Here is a 16,515-nt window from a genome sequence, read left to right as displayed (position 1 = left end):
TGTGACTCCCACTGCTGTGAAACAGCAGTAACTTAGTTGACATTCAAAGAGCTATAGTGCTGTAAAAAGCACGTGAGAAAAATCAAACCCACTATGTAGATTTGCCCAAGTCAGTCAGCTAGCATTTCAAAAGCAGCATATAATTTTGGCTGTCTCAGTTTTCAAGTGTCTTAACAAGACACTAAAAATAAAGAGCCAAAATTACAGGTTACTTTGCACAACTTGGGCCTCAGTTTCTCTGGACCAAATTCTGCTTTTATCTGAACCTACTTATAACTGAATCCTGGAATAAGGTTCTTGAGCAATATGGAACTACAAAAAACTTGCACAGTAACAAATGACAGAAGACTTGCACTGCATGTGTCTCAAGTCTCTCACTACCAACCTAAAGACATCAGGCCAAATCCTAAGTTGGAATACATTCATCCTAGGTGCATGGGAGCCCCCATAAGTATTTACACTGGCTGAGAACCCACCCTAATAACTCCCATTTAACTAATTCACATGGTGATATGAAATGCAATATCAACACAGTGCTTAGAAGATAACAAGTCCTCAGCCTGATACATGCAGAGTGGTAACAGTGCTGTTACTTCTGTTTGATAAATGGAATTGCAGAGATATAAGAAATGAAGCACATCTAAGGCATGCTAGTATATATTCTGCAAATGCGACAATTTAAAGGAGCGTGATATTAGAAAGTATTGCTGGCAAAAACAGAAAAGCCATAAGTAACACCACTACCAATCAACAACATTAAAAAAACCCACAGGAACATACATGAAAATTCTTTCATCCAATGAAAATCAGAGCAGCTTATTTTCTTTTAATTGCGGAATCCATTGTGCTTGCCTGGGGACTGCTGGGGTGGGTAAGAGAGAAGGTCAGATCTCCATAGGATCAATCCAGGTTTCAAAATTCACAGCAATTAAAGCACTGAAAGCCAAACTACACACACATCCTTCCCTCTAAGTGTCAGGAAATTGTGTCCCCTGATTGCTCAACAGCTAGGTCTGATGGCTGGCTTGTCGTGACTCCATGGCTTTCTGGAATTCCACTGGACCTTGGGGAACTTTATGGTAATGATGGAAGATAAAGCAAAACCAGAACTATCTGAGAGATACATTCAAGATGCTCTTCAGCTCTAGCTATGTCTCTCTGCCAATAAATTACAGACAGAGCACACCATGTCTGGACTTGGTAAGAATTTTTTTTTTTTTATTATTACCAATTTCAAAATGAACTGAATGATCTCTCTTATACGTTAGGAGCACAACCAGAATAACCATCAGGAATAGCAGAACAAGTGATACAGTGTGGTAAGGTCACTTAGCTATCCAGAGAAATTTGCTTACTCAGCTCTGAGAAACCATGAGACAGCACTTCAGAACACATAATATAGGCCTTTAAAACCTCAGGGTCACACTGTGATTGTCATAAACTGTAATACAGAACTGCTTTCTATTTTGCAAAACAAAACTGAAAAACCTCTGCTCTGTATGCACTGCATTTGCATTGCTTTGTTCTATGGCCAGTGTCCACCAGTGAAAGGAACTAAGAATTACCTGGCTGATGTGACTATATCCAGACTGAAGTATACTGAGTGACCATATGTCTCCCAGTCCTCTTCCTGCCTTCCCCTCAGATGTAGCTTTCACCCTGACTCATGACTAACAGCCCACAAGGAACTTCCAAGCTCACTGCAGAAGGTGTCACTTCTAAGGCAGAGAGAAGGAATTCTAAAACAGAAAGAAACCAATTAGCTTCATGCATTCCACTTCCAGAATTTTCTCCTTAGTGATTCTTTCCTCCCTCTTAGCTTTCACCTGTTCTGTATATATTAGTTTAATACTGGCCAATACATCTGAAACAGATCAACTGCTGAATCAAGAAGCATCCTTTATTCACAGACACTTACTTATCTTGGCTGTGACAGTCTTTGAGCTTTTACTGGGGCAAACAGGTTCATAAAAAACTACTACATTTGTGTTCCTTCACATTGCCAGCCAACGTGATTAAGCTGCTGCAAAGAAAATAAAGCAGCTTCTTAGAAAGGGAGGTGTTACACTTCTGAAAGAAAATCTAATAAGAAATAAATGAGGGAGAGGAAAGAAATTCTGAAGTATCACAATAAGGCAATCCAAATCCCAAACCAAGTTTCACTTACAAAGTATATCTCTGCAGAACCTTTCTCTGAGAACACATGCTCTCTTACAGATACAATCAGTACAGCTGCTTTTTATCCATCTCAGTCTGGCTTGCTTTGCATTGTATGGCATCTCTCAGTGGAGACTAGATGTGGAATATCTCCTAGCATAGGCTTTCCTATACATAAACCAGCACAGTGGCAATCAGCCACTCAGTCATGGAAAGGGAAAACCCTACAGTCACTTTCAGCACAGCTAATTAGTTCATTGATCAGGGTGACTTCTGAAAAACTCCTTCCTCCTCCTTTCTTGCTTAATTCCCCTTGCAATCTACTCCAATCCCCTTAGGAGGAAAAGTATTTGCAGACTTATTCCATTAACAAAACAACTCAGCCTACAGAGCAGCAACTTGCAACAGCCTTTCTTATGACTGCTTGTTGGCTGAAGCCAATTATTAGCAGCTCAGCACACAATATTGTGCAACTCACATAGCTCCTGCTTCTCAGTCCAGCACTGTGTTTATATTCAAGGGCGTCATCTCTCCTTCCAGCACCTGCACAGATCAAGCATACTCTAATTGGCAAAGAGCTTTTTACTGTTACAAGTATTAGCTAAATCAGATTCACACAGAAGGTACCAAACTTTTCCATTCATCTGGGGAAACGAGCTGGTTCAGTTCTGTCAAGGGTCTGGTTAGAGAAGATGCCATTGAGGAGGACAGATACATCACCTTATGGGCTGGGGAGTTAGAACTTGATTATCTCTAAGGTCCCTTTCTGTCCTAAGCCATTTTACAATTATGATTCTATGCTTCCAGGGCTGTTCCCAGAACAGCTCCCACCCCTCCTGGAGAGGGGAGAACCCAGGTGGGCAGGGGTGAGAAGTAAGGTAAATCACATGAATCAAGTACAGAATTTTAGGTGCAAACAAATAACACCTTCTCCCTATGGATTAGGCTTGGGATTCTCTGAGCTGCTGAGTTATAAACACAAACAAAATAAAATCAGAAAAAAATTACAAATCATTAGATCTCCTTAGGACTTAGATTGTATGTTTGTAGTAGCAACTCAGCAGATTTTTCACAGTCACTCTAAATCCAGTAGCTGCCTTCTTATATGACTCAGTTACAGCTAGCTTCTATATGTGAAGGATGCCTCTTTACTCTGCAGAAGCAGTGAGTTCCTTGGAGCACCCTTATTATCCAGGCTCAAGGCATTAAATTCATTAAATTCATCAGACGTAGCAAGCAATAATGCATACTCTATTATCATCATCTATTATCATCAGAAGCATGGCAAACAGAAATGGGACAAGGCTGCCTTGTCAAGAAGCCAGGAAACTTCCTATCTTTCCCATAAGGAAAGAGGAACTGCTTACTGCATAATCTGACAAGGGATTGAAGAGTTAAAAAAAAATAAAAAATAAAAGCCCACAGATCTTGCATTGTGAAATAGTCTGTGAAAGTTGGGTTTTGCCTGGCGATTATATATGAGATTTTGCTGTCTTGCTTCTAGAATACAAAGGAGCTAGATTTTAGCTAATTTAGTATTCTCCCAGAGATACATTTTTCCTTCTCAACCTCCTTCATTTCCTGCCCCCTCCCAATTAATTTACAGACTCGCACAACAACCTGCATAATCAGCCCCTCTGCATATCTTTGAGAGAAGCAATCAAGCCAAACCTGAATCCTATGTACTGCCAAGATGTCTTCAGGACCTCTCTGAGGAAAGCAAGAGCAAAACAAAAACAAACAAAAAAGAAGAAAGAAAGGCAGGCAGCATTGGCAGGGATTTGATCTTGCAAACAAGCACAAGTATGAGAAGAATTGCTGCAGCAGCTGCACTTACACTGTAATGCCTGTCTGTCTGTGCAGTTTGTCCCTGTTCTGCAGTCCTATAATCCACATAGAGAAACGCCTGTGCTGCTCCTCTCACTGGCTGTACTATTGCAGTGAGACTGGAACTGCTGCTGTTTTCAGTTTCAGACCAACCTCCCTCTCCAAACCCTCTGACGTCAGAGCCTCCAAGAGATATTTATGGCATGAACAGTCTAAAAGTTTTTCTAGGTAGAGCCAAGACTGCAGTTCTTCAGGATTTGTAATTTTTACACTTTCACATAGAAAACCCCACCAAGGGGGGTCAGGGAGGAAATGGTGGGCAGCTATATATGTAGTTGCATAAGTCTCTGGCAAAAGACAATCCCTGTACTTTTCTACCCATGGTATATTATACCCACACCCAGGATATAACTATCTGCCATGTAAGTCTCCTTTTGGAAAGTACCATTTTCCAGTCACAGCTGTGTCTTAACACTGTGTGCTTCAAGACTGGCAGTGAGGCTTCCCTCTCACCCCAGTCACTCTTAACCCACAGCCCTTTGCTAATCCAGGCTTTGACTGGATTTAACCATAGGAGGAGTGAAACAGCCCTTTTAAGCATCCTGTCCACATCCTTTTTCAGTTTTGCACTAAACCCTTCCAGCTGGAATTTTTTTCCAAGCATGTGGGTCAGCATCCCTCTTAACATTAGAGCACCTTGAAGTGTCTCATGTTAGATTAAAAAAACAACTCAGAAAATTCATTTGGTCTTTTTTTTTTTTTTTTTTTTTTTTTTTTTTAATCATTTTCTGCCTTTTTACATCTCTATTTCTGTTATATCTTTGGTACAGGTCACTAACCATACAGTATGATACATTTCACCTGCTGTGAAAGCCACTTAAAGTTTAGAAGGAAAGAGATGCTGGAGCAAAAACTGAATCAGAAGTTATCAGCATTAATGGTAAGTAGTACTTGAAGAGCAAAATTCTCTTAAGTTATAATCCTGCTGAAGCAAGCACTGACAAATTTGAGCTGATAAGATTCCTTTTTTTTACATTTAGGAGCTGAGGTAAGCATCAGTAGTCTCATTTAAGAGATGAGGAAATTAAGGCTTGCAGGTTAAGACATATTTGTTAAAATCCTTGTCTGATTATAGGCAAATGTCTGTGAGAAGTTCAAAGCTTATTCAGCATTTCCTGGAGGAACCTATAAACATAAACTGCTATTATAACAAACTGTTGGTTTTTTGTTTGTTTGTTTTTTTATACCCCATAATTTCCATTTGTAAACAATTATAAGCAGTATGTGTCTTGGTACCACTTTGGAGATGTGAATGCTGTTTAAAAATGTAAAGCCAAAGCTCTTTCCTGTATAACTTACTGGTAGAGTAAGTGCTGTATGGATTTGTTTTCTATGAGCATATGCTTTCTTTCTTCTCCACCATCATCACCTCTGGGCATGAGCCAGAGCACTTTCAAATCAATAAAATCATGTGACCAACTTCAAAGGCTTTCAAATAAAGCTTGCTTTGATCATTTTTTGATGGCAGCTAGCCTCACACTTTGCCCTATCATTGCTATGACCAATAAACCTTGAAAAGAAAATGGAGTCTCTCTGAAAAGCTCCCCTTCTTTGTACTTAAGACAGAAGTGCTAAGGCATTCAATTTAGTGCTAAGTATGACAGTATCTCCATGAATCTGCTGTATTTTTTCTGGAAATGAGAAGGAAGTATAACCAGTTGTGTATAGTTGCATATTCAAAACCTGTACAAAAAAAGAAATCATGTAAGGCTTATTCCACAGGAGCGCTTTAAAGAATACAACACTATATGAAGGGCACAAGTATCCCATTTGTAGACAATACCTAGTTCTATCACTGATACAGGAGAACTTGGACTTTCTTTAGTGGGCTGGGAGTTCATGTTCATGAACACAATTCGTTGAATTTTAATCAAAATGTATTTAAAACAGTACTTCTCCCAAATGATACTGGAGCTGTGCAGTTTTGGACAGTGAAAAACAACTTTGTACGCAGGACCACTGCGTAATGCAGTGAGTAATGCATAGGCATTACTCAGCCCTAAAAACCAGAGAACGGGGTGGGACACTCAGCATCACTAGCACATGACTGACAAAACAAGAGAGCGTGTGTTCCTCAAATCTAAAGCACACAGCAGCAACTGTAGCAGTATAGTTGTCACTCCCTTGGTGCTAAATAAAATAACAAACCAAAGGAAATTAAATCGTATTCAAATACCATTCTTGCTGCCATAGTGGAATAGGCCATACAAGCTTTCTGGGCTTGTATATTGCCTCTCAAGCAATATTTAGATACTTGTTGATTCAGTACATGAAGAATGGAAAACAATGCATCAAGACTGTGGATACAAGCTGCGGACTGTATCACTACCCAAGAACAGGGATGGTAAAGAAGAAAGAAATATTTTCTTTAACCCCACGGTTGATAAGTTTATGAAGTTCATTCAGATGCTTCTTCTTGGTGGCATTTAAAATTTATTTTGCCCAACACTGCATTGTTTTGAATGTTGTTTCTGTATATATTTCAGTTTTGGGCAATCAGCCTTTTTTTTTCCCAATCCACTGAAGTCAGGCAATGCAGTTATGGCATACATTCAAAAGAATAGCACAAACCAAAGAATGCAGAGAACTCTATCTTTGTCCTCAGATGCACACAGTCTTGGCCATCGTTTTTGAATCCACCCAGTGATTTTCCTTTCATTTTGCATGACAGAATCCTATTCTCTGTGTGCTTCGGCACCCCGATTTAATTCACTGCTGCACTGACCAGAGTAAAAGCACTTACAGATTTCTTAGATGTCTTCACTTCTAATGTATGAAAAAGCACCATGGTTTACCAGGTGCCAGTAACCAGGTGAAGCACTGGAATGGGAAGCCAGTGCTGTTTTACAAACAGGTATTTGCCAGCAAGAAGAATCATTTTAAGACACTGCCACAGTTTGCTATGTCCTGAGCAAGGGATTGTAATTTACAAATAAGGGGGAAGAAAACACACTCTGGCTCTGTAACACAGTATACACGAGATGTTCATGCAGAATCATACAAATGATGTTAAGTGTCTGAGTACCATAATCAATTCTTAACACTGGAAAAATCTGTACTGGTACCCAGGGCATAGGAAGAAAGCATTTCATACTCTGATTCTTCCAGTATCAAAGTCACCAAAAAGCAAGGATCCAGAATGAAGCTCACAAAACTAAAGGATGCCTTCCAATTAGAAGTGAAGCAGTGTTAAAGCAATACTCGCAAAGCCAGTATCTCTGCAGCACACTGCAGTCTGAACTAAGAAGCTGAGTTACAGATAGAGCTCCTAAAACTAAATTCAGCAACAGTCTTAAGCTTGATGGGGAGTACTCATTGATACACGGAGGTAGACAGAGGGCAGCAAGTGCTAAGCACACATAGTCACCACCACTAGCAGAGCAGGAGGCAGGAAAGAGCAAGCTCTATCCCACACAGGGAGCTGTGGCTCAGCTCAGACTCCTTTGCTCCAGTCAAGTAGACCAAAGAGAATTGAGGGAGGCCAGGCTATTTGGACAGTTGTAAACTAGAACTTTCCTGCTTCTACAGATTATCTGAATTAAAGAATATATTTGTAATATATCACAGCCCAACTACCTATTCCCAGGGCTAATTCATGTTTATTTCTTTTACCACTAAAAAATTCTACAGTAAATTCAGGTTAACCAAGGTCATTTGAGAGCTCTGTGGGCCAATAATCTCTTGGCTTCTTTTTCACACATACTGGGCTGAGCACTGTTGGAGCACAGATGCTTCAAAAAAGCAAGAGATATACGATGTGCAGAAAACACACACAACACAACCATGCAGACAAGAGTCACTGGTGATATGCTGTATTAAATCACCATATTCTATAAAATATCAGAGGATTCTGGATGGGAAGAAGAGATACACTATGTGAACTGTATCAAAATTAAGTGTCTTGACTGACGTATTGCATTTCTTTTGTTACTAAGAAATTCTCTCTTCTAGCAAATAATTTATATTTAAAAGATTCCAGGAAACCAAGAGGGTATATTAGACTAGCAATTATCCTGAGTCACTTCCTACGATGGCTTTAAACAACTTCTTAGAAAATCTCTTCTGTGGAGGTGGATGCAAGCACATCAGTGGCCCACAGAGTCAGACTGGCAAGCCTGGAAGGAGTAATGAAGTATAGCTAAGCACGTTGCGTTTTTAATAACATTAAAAGAACACTCAGGCTGGGAGATCAAATGCTGAAAACTGACAGACAGAAAAATGGAAAACATGAGAACTTACATAAAACACATTATGGTATTGATATGTTTATTCACTTCTGCTATGGTGGAATGTGAGATGCGACAGGCTCCCTGCATTTTAGGTCAAGACATTCAGCTCCTCACAACTCTTGCTATCACCTTTGCGTGCCTAAAGCACAGGATGAAGCAAGGGTCTTAAAAACATAATTAGTGCAATCAAAGCACATGCTATAACATTGTCACTTCACAAGTTTAGATGTTTTGGTTTACCAATTCTTAACCTCTTTACTATTTTTCTTTCTATATTATTTGCTAACAAAAAATAAATGAAGTACAAGTTCCAAAATCTTCGCAAATGTAATCCTACTGAATTTATGGCTTATGAGTTTAACCTCTGAAATCACCCAGCTCTACCTTTTTGCTCCACTGTTCGCATGTGGCTACACTGCTCTCCTCTCGCAGAGTTGCCATTTCCTGTGTTGCCACTTGACTATGACGTACATAAACAGCTGTTGAGGCATTAATACTTAAGTTCTTGAGTTCTACTTCTGAAACATGGTATTGTCTTATGGACACAAGCACAATGACTTGGCACAAATGTTCTTCAGACTGCTCAAGCCACAGATTTTGTCACCAGACAAGCCAAAAATGACCTTGTGTAACCATGGTTAGCTCACCTGTAGAAGGTGGAATTAAGACAGTCTATTTATGGGATGCTGAGTGTTATTAAGGAGTATTCCATAACTTTTTAACACATAAGAAATGAAACAAGCAAACAGAACAAAAAGAAACCACATCATTTAAGTTCACTGTCTTTTATGCTCTTCTTAAATACCAAAAATAAAGGCCCATTCTGGATCGGTTTCAACAGGCCTATGTCCTGCTTATGTTCAGAGCCCCGGAGCCAAACACAGTACTGCAGGTGAGATCCCACAAGGGCAGAGTAGAGGAAGATGAACACCTCCCTCAACATGTTGTTATCGTCAGATAAAACCAATACCTGTTTAAATGAGTAGAAAAAACACAAGGAAGCCTGAAAAATAACACAGGGCCAGTCAGCTTTCATGAAGAGACCATATTCATTGCAAAGGGACTACTGAACAGCAAATCATTACTAAAAAATTTGCAACTAAGCACTTCAACAGATTTTTGGCTCATTTGAAAATACAAGATAAGGACACTTCCACCCCAACTCTGATACTGACAAAAACTGCTCTATATTGAAACAGTAGCCATCAAAAACAACGCAAGTACACAGTAATGCCTGGAAGTGGTAAAAGGATCACAAGAACATGAGTTCCTTCATGTAGAAACAAACTCAGAATAATTAATTTATATCAAATTGGCCATGAGTAGCCCCAGAAAGTAGGGACTGTAAAAGCAACCTAAACACAGGAGAATAAATAGGAATTAGTGAATGAAGTATTTTGTGAGACTGTAATGGCAGAGTAGCAGAAAGCTGCTAACTGGTGCAAAGATGCCTTTTTTGGCAACCAATTACTTGGCTTGGCTTTTTTTTTCTTTTTAAATCCACATTGGTGTTGTAAGTCTGATTTTGCTGAAATGTGTAAATCTCTTTGAGATATTACAATGGAATATTCACATTAATATATATATGTTATATAAAGCAAAAGTAACAGTGCCAGAATATATACAATGAATCTATGGGAAATCATCATTCTTCCATGTTTCAGAAATTGTTTGACAGGTTTTTAAATTATTTCTCTGGGAACTGGTCTTTTTAAAATGTGTTTATCCTTTGCCTTTTGTTAGCTCATGTTTGCATTTACTGTCTATTAATAATAGATGAACAAAACAGCCTAAAATATTTGATTCTTTTATGAACCGTAGATAATTCCACATTTCAGTCCTACATAACATCAGCAGCATAGGGAAAAATGGAATGTGGCAAGAAGCCCAGGAAAAGGCAAGTTGAGTTGGACTGGGAATTAGCTGGAAGGATAATAATCCTGCAAGCCAATATTCATTAAGTAATTTCATGTGCAGTGGAAGAAAATTATGATACACACTTGGCACCTGGAGACTTTAAATATCAAGAAAAATATTTCTATAACTGTACAAATTAGTCAACAATTATGATACAAAATTATTTGGAAGGAGCCTCAAGTCAACATAATTCAGCTTTACTCAGCATTACCCTGAAACTCCAGTAAGTAATATAAAGAACTGCTTATCAGACAGCTTAGCTGTTTCCTGAGATGTTATATAATCCTTCCCAACATCTCTCTTTCTGCAGTCATCATTTGGTCTACTTCCAAATCACATTCACAACATGAGATAAAGCTTCTGGAGGTGCTTTAGCATACTTTAAGACCTACATAAGGCCCACAAGGGCATGCAAAACATCACAACACCAGGTTACACTACTCAGATACGCATTTGATAGTGACAGATCCTTCTGTTTATACCTGGATTTTTGTTAGTGAAAATTTACCTGAAAGCAGGCAGCAGACAGGGCAACAAAAGAGTTTATTCTCATGCAGTATGTCTTCTTCACACAGTTGAAGAGATTTCACCTCTGTAAATACAAAACAAAACCAAAATTTTAGAGGGAGTTCTTACACATCTTACTAGATGTATACATCTGGAAAAGCGCACAAGCATTTTGACTCACAAACCACTCCCTGTGCAATACCTTCCCTATTCAATTACAACATTTTATCTAGTGTACACTCTTGCCTCTCTTATATACCTCCGCTATTATGGATACACAACATTTTTCTTTATTCATTTTTCATTTTTCATTTATCCCCCTATGAGGAGAGACTTAGTGAACTGTGTCTGTTTAGCCTTGAGAAAGAGAGAGACTTGATCCAGGTTTATAAATACCTGAAGTGTGGGAGCCATAGTGGCAAGGCTGGTCTCTTTTCAGTAGTGCGTGCGGACAGGACTAGGGGTAATGGGCTGAAACTTCAGCATAGGAAGTTCCGCACGAATGTACACAAGAACTTCTTTACTGTGAGGGTCACAGAGCACTGGAACAGGCTGCCCAGGGAGGTGGTGGAGTCTCCTTCTCTGGAGATATTCAAGACCCGCCTGGACGCCTACCTGTGCGACGTGTTGTAGGGAGCCTGCTTTGGCAGGGGGTTGGACTCGATGATCTCTAGAGGTCCCTTCCAATCCCTACAATTCTGTGTGATTCTTAGTTCATAAAAGAATATTCTATGATAGTAAGTACTAAAGTTCTTGATCTACTTTCCTAAAAACAAGTTCTTATATGTCACTCATCTGCAATAAATATATATATATATATATATGTCCTGAAGAAAATTTTGAGGTGAATTTATGTACAGCCAAAATTACTGTTTCCCATACAAAACAATTCAGTACATGAGTTTATCCACATTTTCAAATCTAGTACTTGATGGCTATTATAAACAACCTTTGTATAGCTCTGGAAAAATCTGACTGCAATGTGTACAAATCACTGCCCTCTCCTGGAAGACAAAGAACAATGCAAATCTGAGCAACAGTTACAGAGCTCCTGATCTTTTCATGGTAAAAGCAACTTCTAGATTAATAACAACACACCATAAACAAATGCTATTGATATACTTGTTGTCTATTGGACAAACTATCTCTACAGTCATTAGAAACATCACTTTCTGACATATACATACTTCTGACACAATACATAGAGAGTGCTGTTGAATTTTCATTATAATCACCGTGTGAAAGACCAAGAAGAATTGCACTGTAATAACTGTCAAGAAAGTTACAACTATTTCATTGAAGAAATAAAAGAAAGAAAATGAAGTATAGCTATTAACTCAGAAGGGCTTTTTGGCTTATTTTGGTTCTATTTTCAATTTTGGCCAACTTAAACTCAAAGGTCTTCAGTCATACAAGGAAAACAGGTATGCACATCTTTTTGCTTCTACATGTAATCTTAGACTCCCACATTCAACCTGAATTTGAAGAGAATTTAATCCCACATTGAAACCCACTGATTTGTTATATGTTTGGGGAGTCCAAATTGAAAGATGTTAAGTCTAAAAAGCAACTAAATTCATGATCCATGGCCAAGATATAGATACATGAGCAACACTGGATAAATGAACATGTTTTTATTGTAATGTAGCCTCTCAGGCAGGAAGCCTGCCACTTCACATTGACAAGTAAATGGTCAAGTAAATGCAGACCCTGGATACTAACTCTTACCGACTCACCAGATTTCTCAATTGCAGACACAAAACATCAGCATGTGACAAAACTACCCCACCTTAAATGGATCTGGCATTCGAGGCTTGAATGAACAACACCAGTGGGCTTATTAAAAATAATAATAATAATAATAAAGTGGACAAGAAAGAAAAGAATGAAGTTTAAAAAAAGTCACTCTTCCCACATTACTCAAAAATATAAAGAAAAAAGGAAAAGAAAAAGTGGGGGAAAAAAAAAGAAAAAAAGGAAAATGAAAGACAAGTGGGAATGATGTTGCAACATGCTATTCTCTGGTTTCAAACTGTTCAAGAATAGTTCTTAGTCTTACATTGTTTTGTCACAAGCCTTTCACAAGTTATATTCTTTGCTTTATTCTGCTCCTTCTTAAACATAGATCCCACCTATTCATAGAATTATACAGAAGGAATACAATATTAAAAACAAAGCTCTGGGTAAACCAGCTACTTCACAAGTGGTAGCAAACATGAACACAGCTGCACTGATTCATACATTGTTCTGTCCATCCCTTGTTTATATCAATATGCAAAAACATGGAAATTGTAGTTGGAAGGTTGTCAGTGGTCTTTCAGTGTACTTAGTAGCTTGGCATTGAGGGCACTCTTTTTCTCTGTTTTTGTTTCAGTCTGTGCTTGTGCAATGGGACATGTTACTCGATTTTCCTGTCATAATTTACACCTCGAAGAAAAAGGCATGCACCATCTCTGCAGCTAAAACATGCTGATGCCTGAATCGCCTATATGCAGCATATCATTGTATCCATGTTTAACCACCAGAGTCTGTATAAGCACTCACACATGTCTAAAAGCTGCCTTAATGAACAAATGCAACTGAGAAATTTCATTTTCCTCAGCTTTAGTTATGTTGTGCTATTTATACAACCTTCTCTTCTTGTACAACTCCCTCCATCAGGTTTCTACATTCAGTTGATAGCATCACCTCCATGTTATACTTCCAAAAAAACATCTTTTGCCAGGCTAGTTTTCATACCTGAAAAGAGCATCTCATAAAAATCTGTAAAATTGCACATCTGCCTTACTTTAAATTTTCTTTTTGACTAAACAACATACTATCTGCACAACAATATGGGAGTCTTAGCCTCTGACTACTATCTTTAATATTACCCCACATCCTTTCAATTATTTTGCATTGCCTTCTGTCCTATGCTTGGATAGCAAGAATTGTTCGGTGCAGGGATATCAGAAATATTTCTTACCATTCTTCCTCCTCTTTACTTCCTACCTTTCCTTTTTATTCTAAACTTACACAGACCCCAGCAAAACTTCTAGTGTGTGAGTTTGATTTCTAAACAACAATTAATTGGATATTTTGAGATTTTCTGCTGTGGCTGAGATTATTAAGATATACGCTTTCAGGAAACGTTAATGCATTCTGTGACAATACCAGTAGAGCTGTGAAATCTTACAGTACGTCACAAATCTAACAGAAGGGTCTATGAAGATGCAACGCTGTTTCTAAGAAACAGATTGTAACAATAGCCTAAAAGAAACAGCCCTTCTCCAATTGCTGGACTATTAAAAGCTGAACAAGGCAATTTACATGGAAGCGTTAACAATTTCAAGATGAAATACATCAGCAGAAAATTTTTAAAAAGTCTATAGCACTTAGGGGGCATCTGAAAGACATGTTGGTTTGTTTTCGTGCCAGTCAGATTTAGACATATATACTTCTGTATTCTGATATTCTGTATCTCTTATATGTGAAGTTTGTGCTGATCCTGGCAGAGCTGACACAACATACTCAGCTGATACTATGCTTAAATTTAAGCCAAGTTTTAGATCTTAAATTCCAGTCATTTAGGAAAAAAAAATAAAAAAAGGTTTCTGGTCATGCAGAAGATACAAATTTGGCACTAATGTTTCCAGGAGTTCAATGATGAGACAAATTCAGGCTTTGGTAAGAGTTTTGACTCTTCGTCCATTCCAGTTGATCAATGGAAAGGTTTTAATGTTCTAGCTTCTAATCACTATCTCAGCCAAACAGCACAAAAGTTGCCAAAAATAAGTCCATGAAAAGTATAACATTAGAGAGAGGGGAAAAAAAAATAAAAAATAAAGGATTTAAAAATTTGGGCTATAATAAAACTTACAAGGCTGTTTATTTGGAAGCACATTAAGATGCTAAGTGACATAATGGAACACAAGTCCATGAACTTCCAGCTCCAACATATACTATGACCTGCATTATTTTTAATCAGAAGAAAACTACAACAGTAAGTATATATGATTAGTTGGGATGCTGCAGCTATTAATTCAGAAAGCAGTGGCTACACTTTTTAAAACATGCAACTGCCAGACACCATAACTCTAATCTTACATACAGTTACATAATTGTTTCTAGCCTATAGGTTACACGTGTTCCACGATGCATTTTCTCAAATATATTAATTGAAAAAGTTCAGCACTTATTTTTGAGGTTTACCATAAATCCTTGGAGTAGCAATCGATTTCCCAGAGAAGACAAAGCAAATCAAAAGGAAACCAAAGCTTTTCTGGCCTCCAACATGAGGTCTAGGAAGGAGAGGATCCTGGCCCCACCCCTTCTGGTCACTCAGGTACAATGCATGCACCTGGGCTCCCCTGGGTTGGCCCTGCTTTCCCACCAGGTGCTTAATCATTGTTTCAAGCCATGACTTAACAGTTCTACTACAGCTGCTAGCATATTTGACAATCCTATTTGTTACTTTCCAAGAACAGTGCGCTCACTCTTGTCCATTTCAACACTAAATTAAGTACATAAATGCAAAAGCAACTCCTGGACTTTCAACTAAACATGTTAATACTTTCAGAATTGTGGGACTGCTATCATCACCTCTCTCCTCCCAGATCCCCTTTCCTCAGACCGAATTCATCAGACCCTGGAGGTTCTGCTTCCCACCCAGCTGCAGTAAGTTCCCTCTTGCACCTCTGCCCAACTAGTCACTTCTGATCTTCAGGATCCCAATCTATGCTGACAAGGGATACTTTATTATTATTATTATTTATTATTATTATTATAGTTTTGGAGCAGTATTGAGATGATACTCAGTACTTACTCCATTATCCCATTCTGACATCTTGTTTTTTCTCTGCTCTCTGTTTAATCACCACGTAATATTTTCCATTTGTTTTCATTTTGACTCTTCAGACTTCTGTGCTTTACTTCAGCTGGTAATTAGTTCTTTCCTGTTTCATTCCCCAGAGGTACACTACTTGTTCCTCAGATGCTTTCTGAGATAGTTATTTGCTCACATGGGACAGAAAACCTCTCCCCTAATGGTTTTCTTATTTGGAATAGAAGCTCAACATATTTTTCCCACATCTGAGTTACAGAAATTTCTATCCTCTTCCATAATTAAGTCCCTGATCTTTCACTTAATTTTGATCAGAGGACTTGTAATCACTGCAGTCCTTACTACGTCTCACCAAAACAGAACCATAGAATGACTCAGGTTAGAAGGGAACCTTAATGGCCATCTAGTTCCAATCCCTGTCATGGGCAGGGCCCAACCCTGCCTTGAACACTTCCAGGAATGGGGCACCCACAGCTTCTGTAGGCAACAGTGCCAGATCCTCACCACCATCTAAATAATTTCTTCCTAACATCTAATCTAAATTTCCCCTTATTTAGCTTAAAGCCATTCTCTCCTGTCCTATCACTATCAGACCACACAAAAAGTCTATCCCCTTTCTCGTTTGTAAGCTCCGTTCAACTACTGGAAGGCCACAATGAGCTCTCCCTGCAGCCTTTGCTTCTTCAGACTGAACAAGCCCAACTCCATCAAGCCTTTCTTCATAGGAGATGTGATACAGCCCTCCCATCATCCTCACAACTATCCTCTGGACCTGCTCAAACAGCTCCACATCCCTGCTGTGCTGTGGGCCCCAGCCCTGGATAAAATACTCCAGATCGGGCCTAACATGGCAGAATAGGGGGGCATCAACTTCTGTCTCTGACTTTTTGGTAACCATTCCGCAGAATAACCAGGTCCTACTGTTACCTCTTCAAAAGTTAAGCTCTCACAACAAATCCGCAGACTCTGTTTCTCCAATGGAACCTTTAGTTCAAG

General features: G+C 38.8%; 1 protein-coding gene across 7 annotated transcripts in view; it reads right to left on the bottom strand.

Moving 5' to 3' along the window:
- The window catches only part of DAAM2 (dishevelled associated activator of morphogenesis 2), a 197,640-nt gene extending 182,737 nt beyond the window's left edge, over positions 1–14,903 (bottom strand). For 2 of the 7 annotated variants that reach the window (XM_072333774.1, XM_072333782.1), the window contains exon 1: positions 3,995–4,105. The gene's annotated coding sequence lies outside the window, so the exon portion shown is untranslated. Of the gene's footprint in view, positions 1–1,565; positions 1,740–2,635; positions 2,701–3,994; positions 4,130–10,698; positions 10,783–14,888 lie in introns of those variants that run through there. The other 5 variants (XM_072333777.1, XM_072333778.1, XM_072333775.1 and 2 more) reach the window with 5 other exon arrangements.
- Between the last annotated feature and the right edge of the window lie 1,612 nt (positions 14,904–16,515).

Source organism: Excalfactoria chinensis, chromosome 3, assembly GCF_039878825.1.
Source record: "Excalfactoria chinensis isolate bCotChi1 chromosome 3, bCotChi1.hap2, whole genome shotgun sequence".
Classification (NCBI taxonomy): domain Eukaryota; kingdom Metazoa; phylum Chordata; class Aves; order Galliformes; family Phasianidae; genus Excalfactoria; species Excalfactoria chinensis.
The sequence above is the reverse complement of the archived record's forward strand: the minus strand, read 5'-3'. Positions and strand labels throughout refer to the sequence as shown.